This window comes from Mesoplodon mirus (assembly GCF_964341445.2).
Source record: "Mesoplodon mirus genome assembly, chromosome: 17".
NCBI lineage: Eukaryota > Metazoa > Chordata > Mammalia > Artiodactyla > Ziphiidae > Mesoplodon > Mesoplodon mirus.
In genome coordinates, this window is record NC_138993.1 from 44,719,985 (window position 1) to 44,743,517 (window position 23,533).

Genomic DNA, 23,533 nt, shown 5'->3' on the forward strand with positions numbered 1-23,533 from the left:
TTAAAATATCCCGTTTTATGAGAGTATACAATAAAAAAAAGAACTAAAAAAACACTTGCTCTAGAATGCATTAGATAGTTCTCAAAAAAAAAAAAACTCTTGCAATAATTTTTCTTTTATTCTTGAGGATAATATCAATGAACATATTAAAGAAATTTAATTGGCAACTGAAAAAAAATCCTCTCAAGAACCTCAGATTTTACACTGTAAAAATTTTAAACATCTAAAATATTATATGAAAAGATCTGTGAAGACAATTAAAATTTTAAATGGAGTAAGTTAATCATGAATTATAGATATGTGTCAAAATGAGGAATAATTTAAAAAGAATGGAAGAGTCAGAAAATATGAAATTCATATTTACTTGAGACAAAGATCTGCCCTGGAAGTGTAGCCTGACACTTTCTCCATTTCACTCACATTTCTTCCCAACGGGGTCACTGGTGCGTATTGTACCCAATATGAAAATGCTAAAAAGCCTTTCTATGCTTTGAAAACAATTATTTATGTGAAGCTGCATATCAACTTATTGATATAACATTAAAATCATTTCAAACTTTTTGTACATTCATAAGTCACTTCCACATACTAAATCCTTTCATTCTCTTTATGGACATTATACATAATACAAAGAATATATTTAGCACATGTAAATACAGTACATAGTATATTTTCCCAAATATTTTTAATAAGAGAAAACTTAGCAAATGATTGCTTAACTGTTTAATCCTCTTTCCTAAGTGTTCTTGTTCATGCTTTTTAAAAATTTAAAAGCTGAGAATTATTTCTTCTATTATTTACTGTTTTATAAGTCTAGGAAATTCAAGGTCCCGGTAACTTCAGTCCTATATTTAGAAGTTGATATTTATACAGAAGTTGGAAATTATTCATAATATTTGGATATGAAAAAGACTCTGAAAAGAGCAAAAACTTAAAACATTGCCAGGAACACAACTATATGAATGATATTTAATATTAGTTGATTGTCTACCGCCATCTGGTGGTAGTATGTGGTATTACACAGTTGAGGCACCTGATATCGTTACTAATATTTCAATATATAAGCACATTTTAAATGGATTATTTAATTTGATTATCTTTGAAAAGGTAAAGTTTCCCCTTAAATATTTTTTTTCATTTTTTTCAAGTTCCAGTAACTGAAACAAAAATATACTTAAAAATTCCTTTCTTTTAACTTATTTGAAATATAATTTGGATAAATTGACATTCACATTGTCCAAAAACTGTTCCTTTAAGTGATTTAATTCATATTTAAGTTTTAAAATGTTGTATACTTTGATAAATTGTCTATCAAAACAAAAGCTTAAGCTTAAAAGAAAGGTTTTTGCTTTAATTTGTTTTCATTGTAATAGCTGTGGAAATCAATAAAATAGACTCTTAGTTAAATGTATATGATTACAATCAAATTTAACCCTAAGAAAATATTGCTTTTAACTTACTAACCTACTCTGGTGGGTGATTTTTAATAATAACTGTATGACGCATATTATTTAGTGCATAAATTATAATATTATCATCTTACTATTTGATTCCTCCAAACTCTAAGGAAACAGATTCAAACATGTTGTCAGGATATTGATACAAATTTCAAACCTATTAGTGTTATTTTTTCCATTGGAAAGGTCTCCCCTCTTCTTTCCCCTGCCCAGCTTCCCAAAGTAACATATGATTCAGAAGAAAGTTTATGTAGGTTCATAAAGGGACAAGGGAGCGGCATGGATCATTGTATTGCTGTTTTCTGGGTCTTCATTAGCCTCTGCTAAGATATGCCTCAGGCCACTCTATCAGTGTTTCTGGTGCTGGATTACAACAGTGTGGCAGATCTTGCCTAATGTGGGGGCATTGTGATGGCAGATGTTACTGAAATCTGAAAGCCCTGTGGAGTCTTTATTCAAGAAGTTGCCCAAATTTGATCCTTCTTATCTCAATTCCAGGCCTATTCCAATGAAGATTTTCTCTGCACTTCTGAGTTCCCTCTACATGACACATAGGAACTTCTGGATCAGTTGCATTGTTGATCTTAGACTGTTAAGAATATAGAATTACTGGGACTTCCCTGGTGGTCCAGTGGTTAAGACTCAGTTCTCCCAATGCAGGGGGCACGGGTTCAAACCCTGGTTGGGGAACTAAGATCACGCATGCTGCATAGTGTGGCCAGAAAAAAAAAAGCAAAAATATAGAATTACTGCTCAGGACACTCTCTAGAGACATCCTCTAGAACACTCCAATGATGATGTCCTGCCCGTTGATAATTTGGATAACCCTGGAGACATGCCTCATATCCCAGTGACAGGTGAGCAAGTGGAGTGTTTTGCCACGTCTTCTAAAATTTCCCTAAATTTGCCCCCCTCCCCTTTTTTTTGTGGTATGAAGGCCTCTCACTCTTGTGGCCTCTCCCTTTGTGGAGCACAGGCTCTGGACGTGCAGGCTCAGCGGCCATGGCCCTCGGGCCCAGCTGCTCCGTGGCATGTGGGATCTTCCTGGACCGGGGCACGAACCCATGTCCCCTGCATCGGCAGGCGGACTCTCAACCACTGCCCCATCAGGGAAGCCCCTAAATTTGCACTTTTGTTGAAGACCAAATAGCCATAATTGTGTTGGTCTATTTCTGGACTCTTTTCTGTTCCATTCACTTATGTGCCTATCCATGTGTTAATACCACACTATTTTTTTAGTACAGTACCTTTATTCTTAAATATTCTTAAAATTGGGTAGTGTGTTTCTTCAAAGGTTGTTCTATTTCAAATTATTGTTGCTAGGCAAGTTCTTTTGTTTTCCATATAAATTTTAGATTCTATTTCTGTATATCTATTTTAAAAAATCATCCTGAGATTTGGATATGTACTGCGTTAAGTCTATCACTTGGGGGAAAGCTGACATCTTTGCTATGTTGAGTCTCTCATGGAATCCTTCTCCATTTATATAGGCTCTGTGATTTCTGAAATATTTTGTCTTGTATTGTTTAGTTATTGTGAAGGGAATATATATTTTTAAATTCTGATTTCCAATTGTTGATTGCTTGATTATAGAAATATGACTATTAGAAATATTAATTTTTGAGTGTTCACATTGTATTTCATACCCTTATTGAACTCACTTATTATTTCTAGGAGGGTTTTTGTAATTCCTGAAATTTCTACATGGAAAATCATGTCATTTGTGAATAGGAGCAGTTTTATTTTTACCTTTCCATTCTCTATGCTTTTAAATCCTTTTCCTTGTCTATTAGCCTGGTTAAGACATGTATTGTTGTGTTAGATAGGCGTGGTGAGAATAAATATTCTTGTTTTACTCCCAATTTCAGGAGGAAAGTATTTATTTTGTCTTTCACCATTAAGTATGATATTTGCTGTAAGAATGTTGTCAATACCATTTATTGGGTTAAAGAAGTTTCTTTCTAAATCTGGATGCTAAGAGATTTTATCATGAATTGATGTTGAATTTTGTCAAATGTTTTTCTGCATCTGTTGATATGATATGTGCTTTTTCTTCTTTAATTTGCTAACATTGTGTATCATATTGATTGATTTGTGAAAAACTGAACCAGTTGTACATAACTGCAAGGATTTCAATTTGCTGAGGTGCATTCTTTTTATATATTTCTGGATTTTATTTGCTAATACTTTGTAGAAGATATTGGTATCTATATTATTCAAAGATATTGGCCTATACTTTTATTTTTTGTACTATTTTAAAATTTTGATTTCAGGGTAAAGCTGACTTCATAAAATGTTTTTGGAAATGTTCTTTCCTCTTCTACTTTCTGGAATAAATTGGATATAACTGATATTATTTTTTCCCTAAAGATTTGGTAAAATTTACCAATGAAATCCTCTATACTTGGAGATCTTTTTCCCAGATATTTACCTATGAATTAAATTTCTTTAACAGTTTAGGGTTATTCAGGTTATGTATATTTGTACTTTTTAAAATTATTCCTCTCTATTTTATCCAAGTTGTTGAATTTATGTGTGTAGAGTTTTTCACAGTATTCCTTTATCATTCGTTTGATGTCTCTGGGTCTGTAGAGAATTTTCTCACTCTTGGTATTGGGAATTTATGTCTTTTCTTCTATCAGTCTTGTTAAAGGTCTTATCAATTTTATTGAATTTTTTAAAGAATCCACTTTTGGTTTCATTGATTTTCTAAACTGATTTTCTGTTTTCAACTTTATTAATTTATTATCTTAATGATTTGTGTTCTTAAGTTTGATGTTCATTTGTTTTACTTTTCCCAGGTTTTTAAGTTGCAATTTTAGGTTATTGATATTAGACCATTGCTTTTTCTAACAAAATAATTTATTCCTATAAATTTTATTGAAGCACTGCTTTATCTCTGTCTCACAAATTTTGACATTTAATGTCTTTCTTTTAAGTTAGTTAAAAATATTTTTTAATTTCCTTTGGAAATTCCTTCACTTGTAGCTTATTTAGAAAGCAGCAAGTTGAATTAATGCCACTGAATTGTATTGTTTAAAAGAGTAAATTGGCAAATTTTATAATATATAATAAAATAATTATAATATATATGAAACATTAAAAACAAATTGTAATTCTATATTCTACCAGTGAACATGTAGATGTGAACATGCAATCATTCAATAAATCAAATCATAGAGACAAATCTAACATATGCAAGACTTGTCTGCTGAGAACTGTACAACACCAGTGAAAGAAACCAAAGATGATCTAAACAAAATAGAGACATACAGTGTGCATGAATTGGAAGAGTCAACATAAAAATGGTTGTCAATTTCTCCAAGATGACATACAGTTTAATGCAATTCATGTCAAAATCCCAGCAAAGATTGTTGTAAGTATAGAAAAGATTACTCTAAGGTTGACATAGAAAGGCAAAGGAACTATTCTATTTTTTTTTAAAATTTTCATTTTTGGACACATGCACTATTGTTCTTTATTTTGTTTTTGTTTTTTTTTTTTTTGCTGTACACGGGCCTCTCACTGTTGTGGCCTCTCCCATTGCAGAGCACAGGCTCCGGACGCATAGGCTCAGAGGCCATGGCTCATGAGCCCAGCTGCTCCACGACATGTGGGATCTTCCCAGATCGGGGCACAAACCTGTGTCCCCTGCATCGGCAGGCAGACTCTCAACCACTGTGCCACCAGGGAAGCCCTACTGTTCTTTAAAAAAAAAAAAAAATTCATTGAAGTATTGAAAACAATTTTATTGAAATTTAAAACTTTTTTAATTAAAAAAATATTGATTTACAATATTTCAGGTGTACAACAAAGTGATATATATATATATATATTTTTTTTTTCAGATTCTTTTCCCTTATGGGTTATTACAAAATACTGAATATAGTTTCCTGTGCTATATAGTAAGTCCTTGTTGCTTATCTATTTTTCTAGTGGTGTGTATCTGTTAATCCCAAATTCCCAATTTATCCCTGCCCCTGCTTTTCCCTTTGATAACCATATGTTTGCTTTCTATGTCTGTGAGTCTATTTCTATTTTCTAAATAAGTTCAGTTGTATCACTTTTTTTAATTCCACATATAAGTGATATCATATATTTGTCTTTCTCTGTCTGCCTTATTTCACTTAGTGTGATAATCTCTAGGTTCAACCATCCTATTTAAATGGATGCCAAGTTTTGCCTAAAACATTGTCAAGTATCTGAGAAAATCAAATCCACAGCAAATGTCTATGGCAGATATAGGCTGAAATACATCTAGAACAGTATGTGAGTATTAGTGTGAATGCTGAATTATCAAGTAAGCAATTTAAATTCCCTTGGTAACATGAACTCCTGTAGCCCCCGTTATTCAGTTTCCCCCAGTGATAACATGTGGTAAAACTATAAGACAACACCACATCTAGGACATTGACAATGATACAGTAAGCTAGAGAACATTTCCATCAGGACAAGGGTCCCTCATGTTGCCCTTATAAGACTAATTAATTTCCTTCGTACCCCTATTCCTTCCTTAACCACAATAACCACTAAGCTTTTATCCATATCTGTAATTTTGTCCTTTAATATATTACATAATTAAAACCATACATTATGTATCTCTTCCAGATAGCTTTATATTACTGAGTGGTAATCCTTAATATGGATGTACCACAGTTTGTTTAAACATTCACACATATAAGGACATCCTGTTCATTTCTTCTAATTTGTTTTACTATTATGAATAAAATTGCTAAACACGTTCATGAGCAGATTTTATGTAAACATAAATGTTGATGTCTCAGGATAAATGTCCAAGAGTGCAATTACTGGATCACATGGTAGTTGCATGTTCAGTTGTATAAGAAACTGTCAGTTTTCAGGAATAACTATACAATTTTATATTCTCATTAGCAAAAATCCACTTGCTCTACATTTTCACCAGTATTTAGTGGTATCACTATTTTTTATTCTATCTCTTCTCATAGGTGTGTGGTGATATCTCATAGATGTGTGGCTTTAATTTGCATTTCCCTAACAGCCAATGATATTGAGGATTTTCTCATGTGCTTATTTGCCATATGTATAATTTTTTAGTGAAATGTCTCTTCATGTCTTTTGCCCACTTTGTAATTGGATCTTTTGGTTTTTTATTGGTGAATTTTGAGAGTTGTTTATATATTCCAGATACTATCCTTTTGTTAAATATGTGATTGTGTGTATTTTCTTCCAGGCTCTTTACAGAGTCCTTTGGAGAGCAAAAGTTTCTAATTTTGATTAAGTCAAAATCATCAACTTTTTCTGTTTTCTTTTTTAATGAATTATGCTTTAGTGTTAAGTCTAAGAACTTTTTGCCTAGATCTAAATTCCAAAGAAATTTTTCTATGCTTTTTATAAAAAAACTTATAGTTTTAAAATTTACATTTACATTTTATAGTTGTACTGTTTGTACCTGTGAGCATGATTCATTTTGAGCTAATTTTTACATAAAGGGTAAGACTTCTTGTATTATAACCCTTTCTAGTCCCTTTGTTTCTGTCATCATTTCTTCCTGTGAACATTTTGGTGTGCAAGAAAATTTTAATATCTTTACTTATGCTATCATTGCTTTCTACAGAAACACTTCAGCTATGTGACAAAGTTCATTCTACCATTTTACCATTACACATCCTAACCAAGATCTGATTCCTGGGATTCAGTTCTAATATCAAACATCTGAAAACTAAGACAGACCTGAGCCAAGTACTCCCTAAGAAACTCAGGTTTCTCCCCCTCCAGGAAGCTTACACTGAATAGCCCACTTGGAAAGAAGATCTCTTTCATTCAAAAATCTATAACACATTTTATAGCTTTCATTGGATACACCTTTAACCTGTTTGAAATCAGGATTTTATTTATATAAATTTATAAACAAACATATATCTTTTTTTTTTTTTTTTTTTTTTGTGGTACATGGCCCTCTCACTGTTGTGGCCTCTCCTATTGTGGAACACAGGCTCCGGACATGCAGGCCCAGCGACCATGGCTCATATGCCCAGCCACTCCACGGCATGTGGGATCTTCCCAGACCGGGGCACGAACCCATGTCCCCTGCATCGGCAGGCGGACTCTCAACCACTATGCCACCAGGGAAACCCCAAACATATATCTTATCTTTCCCTGTAACCTCTGAACTATATGATACTTGAGATCAAATCTTATGTTTCATTTTATCTTTCATAGTACTTTTCATAGGCATCAGAGCAAATATTTGATTATTTACAAGTAGTTATCAGAGAGAACTTAAATCCGTCTTAGATCAGATCCTCACAAACACCACCAATCATGGGTTTGTATTTCCTGTAGCATATTTTTTGACAAATCCAACCCATTCTGAACACTTACTGAGATATAAAACAGAGTTTCAAATATAGAACTTTATCTCAACATCAGTATTATGGTTCCAGTTTTTTCATCCTTAATAAAACAATTATTCAAAGTTAGGGCTTTTTCATTTCAGGGACATTTTCCATATATAAAAATAAAAATAATAATATAGATAAAACCAAATAAACAATACATTAAGAGAGTTAACTTATGCATATTATGCAATTTTATTAGGGTAAGACCACACTTAAGTCATTAAAAGTGCCTCAAATTGGATTTGAATAGGAACTAGTCAGTTGGACAAAGAAAGTTAACATTTATGAGAAAGAGGATAATTGATAATTACTTGTTAACAACAGCTTAGAGTAATGAAATGTTTATGATTCAGGAAAGAACTTGTTAGGAACTAAATTTAAAATCAAAGTAACTCCATAAAGATTCACCCTTGCATACCTAGCAAATAGGAGTATGATCAAAAGCTAGACAAATCTACTTAATGAGATTTCACATAGGTTCTTAATTTGGGGAATTATTGGTATTTCTTTATGTAATGCACAATCTTTTATATAAAATGATCCACACTGATAAATAGTTAATATTATTTAATAATGAAGATTTTTTGAGAATTCTAAAGAAAGTTAAAAAAATATCAGATATATAATATTTAAACTTGAAATGTTCAGAATTTAAAGTCTTAGGTGAATTTCTTCCCTTCCTTCCTCCCTTCCTCCCTTCCTTCCTTCCTTCTTTCTTTTCTTCCTCCTTTCCTTCTTTTCTTCCTCCCTCCCCTCTGTCTCTGTTTCTCTCAGTGTCTCTAACTCTTGTTTCTTTCTTTCTCTTTCTAAAAACAGTTAAGAGCTTGTACATAATGTAATATTTTATTTATATATTTTCGTTATTATTTTAATTTACTCTGCTTAAAATTATTAATTTTATGTAGTTAAGCGAATATAATGTGAAATGTCACCTACTGAGTAAATCAAGTTTATATGGTAATTGATTTTTCTGTATTTTTGTGCTTACTTTCTTTTGACAGATGCTGATTTTGTACTTTCATTTGTTTCCTCATTTTCATATTATTGATTGAGACTGCTAGAAAAATTGGAATTGTTAGGCTATTGTTTTAAGGTATTAATTAATTTGATTTATATATGGATTACACTTTGAGTAATTACACTGTGAAGAAGCAATACTAATGTAAATAAATCACTTTATTTGAATAAACTACTTTTGGTGGTTATAGTAAGTAAACCTCTCATTTCATAAAAAATATTTGTGATTAGAAAAAAATCAATACCATAATTTTTCACCCTTTCCCTCACACCACAAGATTTTGTCTCTTTTTACATAGCTCTTAATCAGGGTCAAATGAAGAAAAATAGAAAAACCTAAAAATCCAGGAGTGATGATCCTAGACCCTGTATTTAACATTTTAATCAGTAGCCCAATAAAAGAGTAAACATCTTCCTTAGTATTAGGTATATTTCACAAACACTAGGTTATGGGAAAGGTACATTCTGAAGTTTTTAATACATGTTGAATTGGTAATAAGCAAGAAAGTTACCAATGACAAAATCAGGACTGAATATCTGCATATATATATATATATATATATATATGATATACAAATACATACATATATATATATATATATATATATATATATATATATATATATACACATATGCATAAATGATAAAAGAGAATGACTTTCAACTTAGATTTCTAAATCCAGAGAATAGGGGAGTTCAGATCAAGATGTCCCAGTCATGGACTTCACCTCCCCACCCACCAAGAACACATCAAAATTACATCTACATGTGGAACAATTCTCACTAAAAACTAACTAGAAAGTGACAGAAGGATTCTTGTACGACCAAGTCTATAAGAAATATAGGCACATAACCTGGTTGTATAGGAAGAAAAAGGATCAGGTTGGCACATGTGCCCTGGGACGGGACTCAGAGGAAAAGGGAGGTTGTAGTGGGGACAGCTTCCCTAGTGAGTGAGTGGTTTGAACCACAGTTTGGACACCCCAATCCTGGGGTCCTAAGTGGGGCAGACAAGACCCCTTGGCTGGTTGGAGGACAGCTGGGACTAATAGGATGGCTATGGGGAGCCTGGACTCCAACTGTGAGGAGCATGAGTGTGCAGGCTTGGCCCCAAAGTAGGGTGGAGAAAGACCTGCTCTAGATGCTGCCAGGTTTCCCAGACCAGCCTCACTGCAAACACCAGTCTGAGCCGAGTGAACACTCAAGCCCCAACTCACTCCACACCACAGAGCAGCACAGAGCAGCACTGGATCTGGGGCAGCTAAACACTGGCTCTGGGGCAGCTAAGATTCTTCTTCTTGGGAAAAGAATCTACCAAGACTGAATCTGGTTGGGACTTCAGCAGTCATTGTTGGCCCTTACTCAATCAGTGCCTCAGAAGCAGCCCAGATCTCTGACTGTAGGTGGCTCCTCCACCATGGCTCACCATCCCTCCATACATGATGATAGACCACACAGGCCCTCCTGCCTGAACTGTTGAGTGATTCCACAACAGGGCAGCAGAGGCTGGGGATAGTGATTGGTTGTGAGGAGCAAAGGGGACTTGGACCTGAGGCTGTGTTTGGGCACAGGCACTGTGCTGCACAGGCACTGCATTAGGCCTCTGTCTGTTGCCACCATAAGCTGAGAGCTTACACAGACCCCACTTGCTTCGGCATTCCCACCTCTTTGGGGCAAAGGTCTCAGTGAAGGGAGAGGGGAAACACACACACTTAAAGGGAATAGAGCCAGCTCAGGCCCAGACTTCATGGTTTCTGCTCCAACAACTTGGTATCAGACCCCACGCCTGATAGGGCAGTGATGTCCACTAAGTAGAAGGAAGTCTTACTTCACACTGGGATCCATCTCTAGGCCCTGCATCTCCAGTCCCACCTCCTATGAAGGTGGTAGATGCCAGTACACCCTCAGGAAGGACATGACTTCATCCACATCAAAGTCAAATTTAGCTCTCCACCAAAGGCATTAGTGATACCACACAAAATCTGTATAAGGATGCACTGATGAAAGGTCACCCTTTCAAGACTGTCATAGGTAACTATTGCATCATAGTGCAGAGTAAATGAACATCCATCTTAACATGCATGGGTCATGTGGAAAGGTTGAGGTGGTGGTCTGTTGTGGGTTGTCAGCTTAAATGGGCTGAAAAAAGTAACTTTGGGTGGTAAGGAGAAGGGACAACTTCAGCAAGGGGAGATTGAATAAATAGAGTTGGGTTGATGAATAAGTAAATATATTAAGGATAATGGGAGCCAGGTATTTTACTACTGGAGTTGCATATATAGAAAAGAAAAGAAAAAAAAAAACAAGAACAATTTCTGTCATGTTGCATTAGAATTAATCAGTTAGAGCTCGTGTAGTTCAATATATATCTATCAATATAGAAATAAGCACAGATGTTAATGTAGATGTATATATATATTCACTTGTGTGAATATATATATTCCCTTGCTCTGCCCACTAAGAGGACAGAGGAGCAGTGATAGTCCCACACTTAGCATCCAGATATTGGTTTCTAAATTTGATTTGGCATACTAAAAGTAAACAGCACTTCTGAGAGAAATGACTGATTCCTAGGTTAGGGAAAAAAAGTATAAGATGGACCTGGAAAATATGCACCAGAAAATAAAGTGCTCAAAGAAAGGTGGAACCTCATCTAAATAACATAGATCTGATTTTAAAAGGCCTCTAGGAGGAGCTTCAAGATGGTGGAAGAGTAAGACGTGGAGATCACCTTCCTTCCCACAGATACATCAGATGTACAACTGCATGTGGAACAACCCCTACAGAGCACCTACTGAATGCTGGCAGAAGATCTCAGACCTCCCAAAAGGCAAGAAAGTCCACGTGTACCTGGGTAGGGCAAAAGAAAAAAGAAAAAAATAGGGACAAAAGAATAGGGACGGGACCTGCACCAGTGGGAGGGAGCTGTGAAGGAGGAAAGTTTTCCACACACTAGGAAGCCTCTTCACAGGTGGAGACTACGGGTGGTGGAGGGAGGAAGCTTCGGAGCCATGGAGGAGAGTGCAGCAATAGGGGTGTGGAGGGCAAAGGGGAGAGATTCCCGCACAGAGGACTGGTGCCGACCAGCACTCACCAGCCCAAGAGAATTGTTTGCTCACCCGCTGGGGTGGGTTGGGGCTGGCAGCTGAGGCTCGGGGTTCGATCTGATCACAGGGAGAGGACTGGTGGTGTGAACATAGCCTTCAGGGCATCAGTGCACCACGGCTAGTCAGGAGGGAGTCCGGGGAAATGTCTGGAGCTGCCGAAGAGGCAAGAGAATTTTTCTTGCCTCTTTGTTTCCTGGTGCGTGAATAAAGGGAATTCAGAGCACTGCCTAAATGAGCTCCAGAGATGGGCGTGTGCCGCAGCTATCAGTGAGGACACCAGAGATGGATATGAGATGCTAAGGCTGCTGCTGCAGTCACCAAGAAGCCTGTGTGCAAGCCCAGGTCATTCTCCACACCTCCCATCATGGGAGCCTGTGCAGTCTGCCACTGTCAGGGTCCTGTGATCTAGGGACAATTTACCCAGGAGAACATACAGCGCCTAAGGCTGTTGCAATGTCATGCTGGTCTCTACCACCGCAGGCTCACCATACATCCATACCCATCCATACCCACGGCCTGAATGAGCCAGAGGCCCCAATCAGTTGCTCCTTTAAGCCCGTCCTGTCTGAGCAGGAACAGATTCCCTCGGGCGACCTACAAGCAGAGACAGGGCCAAATCCAAAGTTGAACCCAGGAGCTGTGCTAACAAAGAAGAGAAAGGGAAATCTCTCCCAGCAGCCTAAGGAACAGTGGATTAAATCTCCACAATCAACTTGATGTACCCTGCATCTGTGGAATACCTGAATAGACAATGAATCATCCCAAATTGAGGCAGTGGACTTTGGGAGCAATGATATATATATATATAGATATAGATATATATATATATATATATTCACTTTTTCTCTTTTTGTGAGTGTGTTAAGTGTATGCTTCTGTGTGCGACCTTGTCTGTATAGCTTTGCTTTTACCATTTGTCTTAGGTTTCCATCTCCCTGGTCTTTTATTCTTTTTTTTTATTTTAGTACAGTTTTTAGTGCTTGTTATCATTGATGGATTTGTTTTTTGGTACGGTTGCTCTCTTCATTCTTTCTCTTTTTTTAATTACTTTCTAATTTTTTTAAATTTCTAATAATTATTTTTTATTTTAATAACTTTTAATTTTATTTATATTTTTCTTTTTTTTTCTTTCTTTTTTTCCTCCCTTTTATTCTGAACCATGTGGATGACAGGGTCGTGGTTCTTGGCCAGGTGTTAGGGCTGTGCCTCTGAGGTGGGAGAACCAAGTTCAGGACAGTGACAACCAGAGACCTCCCACCTACACATAATATCAAATGGCGAAAATCTCCCAGAGATCTCCATCTAAATGCCAAGACCCAGTTCCACTCAATGACCAGCAAGCTACGGTGCTGGACACCCTTTGCCAAACAACTGGCAGCACAGGAACACACTCCCACCCATTAGCAAAGAGGCTGTCTAAAATCATAATAAGGTCACAGACACCCCAAAACACTCTACCAGATGCGGACCTGCACACCAGAAAGACAAGATCTAGCCTCATCCACCAGAACACAGACACCAGTCCCCTCCAACAGGAAGCCTAAAGAATCCACTGAATGAATTGTATCCACTGGGGGCAGACACTAAAAACAATGGGAACTACAGACCTGCAGCCTGCGAAAAGGACACCTCAAACACAGTAAGTTAAGCAAAATGAGAAGACAGAAAAAGAAACAGCCAATGAAGGAGCAAGGTAAAAACCCACCAGACCTAACAAATGAAGAGGAAATAAGAAGTCTACCTGAAAAAAGAATTCAGAATAGTGATAGTAAGGATGATCAAAAATCTTGGAAATAGAGTGGAGAAAATAAAAGAAACGTTTAACAGGGACCTAGAAAAACTAAAGAGCAAACCAACAGTGATGAACAACACAATATTTGAAATTAAAAATTCTCTAGAAGGCATCAATAGTAAAATAACTGAGGCAGAAGGACGGATAAGTGACCCGGAAGATAAAATAGTGGAAATAACTAATGTACGGGAGAATAAAGAAAAATGAACGAAAAGAATTGAGGAGAGTTTCAGAGACATCTAGGACAACATTAAATGCACCAACATTCGAATTACAGAGGTCCCAGAAGAAGAAGAGAAAAAGAAAGGGACTGAGAAAATATTTGAAGAGATTATAGATGAAAACTTCCCTAATATGGTAAAGGAAATAGATAATCCAGTCCAGGAAACACAAAGAGTCCCATACAAGATAAATCCAAGGAGAAACACTTCAAGACACATACTAATCAAACAATAAAAATTAAATACAAAGAAAAAATATTACAAGCAGCAAGGGAAAACAACAAATCACTTACAAGGGAATCCTCATAGGGTTAAGAGCTGATCTTTCAGCAGAAACTCTGCAAGCCAGAAGGGACTGGCATAACATATTTAAAGTGATTAAAGGGAAAAACCTACACCCAAGATTACTCTAAAGAGCAAGAATCTCATTCAGATTTGACAAACAAGTTAAAACCTTTACAGACAAGCAAAAACCAAGAGAATTCAGCACCACCAAACCAGCTTTATAACAAATGCTAAAGGAACTTCTCTAGGCAGGAAAAACAAGAGAAGGAAAATACCTACAATAATGAACCCAAGTCAACTAAAAAAATGGTAATAGAAACATACATATTGATAATTACCTTAAATGTAAATGGATTAAATTCTCCAACCAAAAGAAATAGACTGGCTGAATGGATACAAAAACTAGACCCGTATATATGATGTCTACAAGAGACCCACTTCAGACCTACAGACACATACAGACTGAGAGTGAGGGGATGGAAAAGGTATTCCATGAAAATGGAAATCAAAAGAAAGTTGGAGTAGGAATTCTCATATCAGATAAAATCGACTTTAAAAAAATGACTATTACAAGAGACAAAGAAGGACACTGCATACTGATCAAGGGATCAATCCAAGAAGAAGATATAACAATTGTAAATATTTATGCACCCAACATAAGAGCACCTCAATAAATAAGGCAAATACTAACAGCTATAAAAGAGGAAATTGACAGAAATACAATCATAGTAGGTGAATTTAACAGCCCACTTTCACCAATGGACAGATCATCCAATATGAAAATAAATAAGGAAACACAGACTTTAAATGATACATTAAACAAGATGGACTTCATTGTTATTTATAGGACACTCCATCCAAAAACAATAGAAACATTCTCCAGGGTAGATCATATCTTGGGTCACAAATCAAACCTTGGAAAATATAAGAAAATTGAAATCGTAACAAGTATCTTTTCCTACCACAATGCTATGAGACTAGATATCAATTACAGGAAAAATCTGTAAAAAATACAAACACATGGAGGCTAAACAATACACTACTCAATAACCAAGAGATCATTGAAGAAATCAGAGGAGGGACTTCCCTGGTGGTGCAGTGGTTAAGAATCTGCCTGCCAATGTGGGGAACACAGGTTCGAGCCCTCGTCCGGGAAGATCCCACATGCCGCAGAGCAACTAATCCTGTGAGCCACAACTACTGAAGCCCGTGTGCCTGGAGCCCATGTACCACAACAAGATAAACCACTGCAATGAGAGGCCCAAGCACCACAATGAAGAGTAGACCCTGCTCGCTGCAACTAGAGAAAGCCCATGCCCAGCAACAAGGACCCAATGCAGCCAAAAATAAATAAATAAATTTATTAAAGTATAAAAATAATAAAATAAAGGAAATCAGAGGAAATAAAAAAAAATACCTAGAAACAAATGACAATGAAAACATGATGACCCAAAACCTATGGGATGCAGCAAAAGCAGTTCTAAGAGGGAAGTTTATTGCAATACAATCCTACCTTAAGAAACAAGAAACATCTCAAATAAACAACCTAAACTTACAACTAAAGCAATTAGAGAAAGAAGAAGAACAACAACAACAACAACAAAAGTTAGCACAAGGAAAGAAATCATAAAGATCAGATCACAAATAAATGAAAAAGAAATGATAGCAAAGATCAATAAAATTAAAAGCTGGTTCTTTGAGAAGATAAACAAAATTGATAAACCATTAGCCAGACTCATCAAGAAAAAAAGAGAGAAGACTCAAATCAATAGAATTAGAAATGAAAAAAGAAAAGTAACAACTGACACTGCAGAAATACAAAGGATCATGAGGGATTACCACAAGCAACTCTATGCCAATAAAATAGACAACCTGGAAAAAATGGAAAAATTCCTAGAAAATTTCCCTGTGGAAAGTAGGCATAGAGGGAACTTACCTCAACTTAATAAAGGCCATTTATGACAAACCCACAGCCATCATCATCCTCAATGTTGAACAACTGAAATCATTTCCACTAAGATCAGGAACAAGACAAGGTTGCCCACTCTTAGCACTATTATTCAACATTGTTTGGGAAGTTTTAGCCACAGCAATCAGAGAAGAAAAATAATTAAAAGGAATCCAAATCAGAAAGGAAGAAGTAAAACTGTCACTGTTTGTAAGTGACATGATATATCTATACATAGATAATCCTAAATATGTTACCAGAAATCTACAAGAGCTAATCAATGAATTTGGTAAAGTATCAGGATACAAAATTAATGCACAGAAATCTCTTGCATTCCTATATACTAATGGTGAAAAATCTAAAAGAGTAATTAAGGAAACCCTCCCGTTTACCATTGTAACTAAAATAATAAAATACCTAGGAATAAACCTACTTAAGAAGACAAATGACCTGTATGCAAAACTGTATAAGACACTGATGAAAGAAATGAAAGATGATACAAAGAGATGGAGAGATATACCATGGCCTTGGATTGGAAGAATCAGTATCGTGAAAATGACTGTACTACCCAAAGGAATCTACAGATTCAATGCAGTCCCTATCAAACTACCAATTGAATTTTCACAGAACTAGAAATAATTATTTCACAATTTTTATGGAAACACAAAAGACCCTGTATAGACAAGGCAATCATGAGAATGAAAAACGGAGCTGGAGGAATCAGGCTCCCTGACTTCAGACCATACTACAAAGGTACAGCATTCAAGACAGCATGGAACTGGCACAGAAACAGAAATATAGGTCAATGGAACAAGATAGAAAGCACAGAGGTAAACCCATGCATATATGGTCAACTTACCTTTGATAAAGGAAGCAGGAATATACAATGGAGAAGAGACAGCCTCTTCGGTAAGTGGTGCTCGGCAAACTGGACAGCTTCATGTAAAAGAATGAAATTATGACACTCCTTAACACCATACAGAAAAATAAACTCAAAATTGATTAAAGACCTAAATGTAAACCCAGACACTATCAAACTCTTAGAGGAAAACATAGGCACAACACTCTATGACATAAATCACAGTAAGATCCTTTTTGACCCACCTCCTAGAGAAATGGAAATAAAAACAAAAATAAACAAATGGGACCTAATGAAACTTCAAAGTTTTTGCACAGCAAAAAAACCATAAACAAGATGAAAAGATACCACTCAGAATGGGAGAAAATATTTGCAAATGAAGTAACTGACAAAGGATTAATCTCCAAAATTTACAACCAGTTAATGTAGCTCAATATCCAAAAAAAAAAAAAAAAACCAATCCAACAATGGGCAGAAGACCTAAATAGACATTACTCCAAAGAAGATATAGATTGCCAGCAAACAAATGAAAGGATGCCCAACATTGTTAATCATTAGGAACATGCAAATCAAAGCTACAATGAGATATCATCTCACACCAGTCAGAATGGCTATGATAAAAAATCTACAAACAATAAATGTTGGAGAGGATGTGGAGAAAAGGGAACACACTTGCACTCTTGGTGGGAATGTAAATTGATACAGCCACTATGGAGAACAGTATGGAGGTTCCTTAAAAAAACTAAAAATAGAACTACCATACAACCCAGTAATCCCACTCTTAGGCATATATCCTGAGAAAATCATAATTCAAAAAGAGTCACGTACCACAGTGTTCATTGCAGCTCTATTTACGATAGCCAGGACATGGAAGCAACTAAGTGTCCATCAACAGATGAATGGATAAAGAATATGTGGCACATATATACAATGAAATATTACTCAGCCACATAAAGAAATGAAATTGAGTTATTCATAGTGAGGTGGAGATGGATGGACTTAGTGTGTGTCATACAGAGTGAAGTACATCAGAAAGAGTAAGACAAATACTGTATGCTAACACATATATATGGAATCTAAAAAAAAAAAGAAAAAGGTCATGAAGAACCTAGGGGCAGGACAGGAATAAAGATGCAGACCTACTAGAGAATGGACTTGAGGACATGGGGAGGGGAAAGGGTAAGATGGAATGCAGTGAGAGAGTGGCATGGACATATATACACTACCAAACATAAAATAGATAGCTAGTGGGAAGCAGTTACATAGCCCAGGGAGATCAGCTTGGTGCTTTTTGACCACCTAGAGAGGTGGGATAGGGACTGTGGGAGGGAGGGAGACACAAGGGAGAAGAGATATTGGATATATGTATACGTATAGCTGATTCACTTTGTTATAAAGCAGAAACTAACACACCATCGTAAAGCAATTTTACTCCAATAAAGATGTTAAAAAAATAAATAAGTAAAAATTAAAAAAATAAACTGTCTTGGGTTTCCCTGTTGGCACAGTGGTTGAGAGTCTGCCTGCTGATGCAGGGGACTCGGATTCATGCCCCGGTCTGGGAAGATCCCACATGCCGTGGAGTGGCTGGGCCCGTGAGCCATGGCCGCTAAGCCTGAGTGTCCGGAGCCTGTGCCCCGCAATGGGAGAGGCCACAACAGTGAGAGGCCCGCATACCACAATAAATAAATAAATAAATAAATAAATAAATAAATAAATAAATAAATAAATAAATAAAAATAAAATGCCTCTATTACTTCCAATTCCTATCATCCTCATGATTAGTAAGTGAACACAGTTACTGCAGCTCTTACCATCAGCCCTGACCTAGAGAGAATTGCCAACTCTGATTTTCTTAGTGATGTTGGTGCCCCTCTTAATAAACAATCTCTTATTGATTTTACAAATCCAATGTTCTCCAGAGCCTTTCACAGAACATAGTCATAATGTGAGTTTTCTAACCTTACATCGTATATCCACACTAACATACTCAGTTATCTGGGCCTTTAGATTCTTTCTTCCACCATCTCTCATAGCAGTTCTGGTGTTTTCACTTTATGTAATGTGCCCATCTATTTCTTCATGCTTCTAGTAGCCATCCTAAGAGCATCGTCTCTAAGTGTCTTTGCTGGGATATTCAATTCCATATTGATAATCTCCTTTAACTTTGTTTTCTGCACGTCTTTTCTTGATTCCGCACCTGCACAGTCCAGTCCCATATGCACTTTTTCTGACTCCTATGAGTGCATCTTGGCTAGTTCCTGTACCTTTTTCGGGATACAGATTCATTCCTTCCTTGGGAGGTCTTTCACTATGCTGGGAAGGTTATTTTTTACTTCATCCTATTTATTGGTTTAAATATTGAGAATAGTTTCTGAGAATAGGGAATAGTTCGTATCTCGCAAGGAAGAGGTCTTGGTCTTGCCTTCCAAAAAGGGGGAGACTTTAACAGTGAGATGTGGGTCATACCTGTAGAGAAATTTGATTCTCAGGAAAATCTGGAAATTCAAACCAACGAAAATACTCCTGTCACATGTCTCTGTCTTCTACTTCTCAGTCAAGTCCCTGGCCTGTCAGGACAGAGGATTCAAGCTTCTGTGGATTCCTGCTGATTCCTATGACCAAGGCCCAGGCCCAGTCTTCACTGTTTTCTGCCCTGTGGGTGCAGGAAATGAGTCTCCTTGTAGATTTCAAGGAAGCCTTCTGGCTTTCACCCTCCAGTTGTCTTTCTCCAAAACTTTTATGTGACAGCTATCTAATTTCACTGTCACTTTAACTAAGATTTCTGGTGCCCCTAATACAACTCAAATGCCCAATATGTTGCCTCAACTAGCACATTTCCTTCTACCATTATGGCAACTTAGTTCAGTGACCATTTGAATAATTGTTCTGCTCCCACATACCAGGGAGTCTGAATATGACACCGAGGACTAGTGTGATAAGGCCCTCATTGTCAGCTGACCGACAAAGATCTAACTTCAAAATCCTAGTTTAGAGTCTTTCTTGTACCTCTCCCACAGCTAACTTAGTGGTTAGGTCTAACTGTGAGAAGGAGACTCAGAAGGAGATTCATGTAGGAAGTTACTGGAGAATCCCTATAAAAATGAAGAAAACAAGATTTGGGAGGAGAGAAGTTGAATTCGAATGAAGTCATAATAAAAGTCTCAGTCAGTCCCACAGGGAGTTCTGGATCTGGGATGGTCATACAGAGTTGCTTGTAGTTAGGGCAAGGGACATAGATATTGTTACTCCACACTGGACAGTCATTGGATTCAGATCACTCCAGGGTGTGAGCATAATTATGGGCAAGGCAGCTCTCTTCAGATAAGGTCAACTGCAAGGAGAGAACTTAAAACTAAACAGACAGCCTTCAGCCATCGACATTCCCAGCAGTCAGTTCTTCCTTCCTGAAGGGGGACATCTGGGCAGCACACCACATTACTATTATAGCTGGAAATGGCTGGGCAGGTAGTTTTCACTTCAAGTATTGAACCACTGGAAGTTTAATGCTGTCTTTTAACAAATGTATCCATGGCATTGCTACCGCCCAGGGTCCTAGGCTTTCCCAATCAATGGAAATTGATAAGAGACCAGTAAAGAAATTCAGGCAACGCTTTACTGGAGCCCCTACTGCAGCAGGAGGGAGTGAGAACAAATAACATGTTCCCTTGCTCACTCCCCAAGGGGAGTGCCTTTTGCTCCTGACACCCAGTTTTTGCTCCCAGCCCTTCAGAAGTAGCAGTTGCTTTTTTTTTTGTTTTTTGAGGGGTTTTTTTTTTGTCTTTTGTCCATAATTTGCCTCAACTGTGCATGCACACAGTTATTTTTAGTCCCATAGAATTTCTTTGTAATTTGTAGCTTGAGGAGACATTTGTCCAGGTGGAAGCATTACAGCACTGCAACTAAAGGTTTCAGGTCTCAGCCTGTCTCAACATGAGTTGGCTGTACTACAGGAGGACTGGGTATCATGGTATGTGGCATGATACTATGTTGGTGTTTTGAACTACTGAAAGAAATTCCAAGGTAAAAATCCCTTTTTTTGGTTGACTTTACAACCTTTCTCTGAAAGGGCTTCCACAAGTAGTCATAGAAAGGTTTGACTTGATTTGTTCAGTCCCAGGAAAATTGTCTTTGGAAACTTTTAGATTAATATCCTACTTTGAAATTAGCTTCTGAAAATAAAACTCATGGCCTGAACTACATTCTGATAAATTTAGGGTTTCAGAGTGAAATACAAACTCCTCTCATTTAAAACCTTATAAAAATGATTTAATAGTGTTAAACATGCTTTCTCCATTAATATTATATTAATTAATAGCTATATATGGAATTGATTTAAAAAGTGCTGTAGTAGGAAGCTAAATATGATAATGTTGAAATACCAGAATTTTATAACATATAGAAAGTGGTTATCATAATATATTAAAAATTATGCAAACCATTCTGTGTTTAGTAATCCTAATATACATTTTTTCTCCAGTTAAAGGAGTAAATGAGTTTTGTAATGCATATCATTAAACAATAAACACAAATACTGATTGATATCTTTGTTCATAAGAAAAAAATATAAGATTTCTGTGTTCAAAAATTGAATAAAATTATAAACTTTTGAAGAATTCAATAATGGTATTTTCAATAGTATTTTATATAGTATTCTTACACAATAAAGCATGTTTGATTATATTTCTGGAAAACACATACACACACGTATATATTGAGATAATACTACACACCCACCAGAATTGCTATAACTAAAATGTGACAATATCAAGTTTTGCTGAGGATATAAAGCAATAGAAACTTTCATATCCTGCTGGTGGGAATATAATTGGTATATCTTTTTGAAATTATTTATGTATCATACATTAAAGGTAAGATAATAATATTTGAGCCTTAAATTCCACTCTTAGAAACAGTCACACAGAAATTGGTATAAGTGTGCACTAAGAGAAATGTGCAAGGTTATGTACATAATAAAAGCAGTCAAAGCAAAAATAAGAGTGAATGATTTCTAGTATTCAACAGTTCAATCTATGAATTTCAGATTTATAGAATGTAGAAAATTATAGAAAAAAACACCCAAATGAACATATAGTAGAATATAAAACAAGCTTATAAGGAAAAATTAAAGTTCTCTGATGAAGTGAAAATTTAGCATTCTTAAATTATTTGAAGGATTATCAAATAGTTGTAAAAGATGGAGTATGGAATATAAAATAAATCCAATAAACCACAAAATCCCTGTGCCAGATGCTAACCCAACTGTGGGCTTTGTAAAAAGTCCCTGCCTGATATCTGACATCCCTTTGGACCACTCAAGTCCAATAACCATGTTCATGTAAATCTGAACCCCAAACACCTGACCACGATGAATCTTTGTAAGACTAAGGAAACACTGCTCATGATTCTGACAGCTCTCCCTTCTGCAAAAGCACAGATTAGATTTTTTTTTTTTTTTTTGTAAATCTCAGGCAGCTTTTCTGACCAGAACACTTTGTTGGACTCTCATACCCACATTTGATTATATTGTATTGGCTTCCCATAAAGCTGCTTTTACTGAGTTGCAATTTAATATGAAGCCATCAGGTTATATTGAAGGCATCTAAAAACACAGTCCTATAAAATTCACTATAAAGATGATGAGAATATTTCTCATTCAATCACACAGTGTTTTTTCTCTCCATAACCCCCCACTTCAATAAGGGTATCTTGAAATTAATTCTCCTTTGGTGTAAGTATAAGAAACAAGCCATACATCTTAGAATTCAAAGCAAAGTTTAAGCAGAAATGAACCTCTTATATGTTTAGAAGACAACTTTTGCAATAAATACATAAGCATGCATTAAATATTCATGCTATATAAAATATTCCAAAATGAATACAATATTGTCAATGTTTTCAATTCATTTTTGGGAAATTACTTCTTTCAAACATCAATAATTGATAAGGTAACACCATAAATAGCATTACAGCACCAAATAAATAAATTCAAGTGATAATGGAACATTAACAATTCTTAGAATTGGAGGAAAAGATAGACAAAAAGCAAGAACACAGATGATTTTAAAAATAAAATCATAAAAATATATTTTAATAGCTAGAGCTCTTCCAGTCTGTGTTATAAGCAGGTAATATGTTTTCTTTACTGGCTTTCCTTAAGTGCTAAAATGGCTTAAAAATTACATGTATACACACACACATATGATAATCATAAAAAAAACTTCAATACATTTCCCAAATTGGAAATTACTCAATCTATACTTTCTGTAAATATCACAGTAAATTTAGATAATAGTAATAGAAGTAAAAATATATTAATAAAGAAAATAATGACTCCATATGAAAATAGTACATTGTCTCAAACCAACTGTTAATGAAATAGAAAATAAAAACTGAATTAAAAAAAAAACTTGTAAATCTATGGGGTTTTTTTTGTTTGCACATCTTTGAAACATATTGATATCATA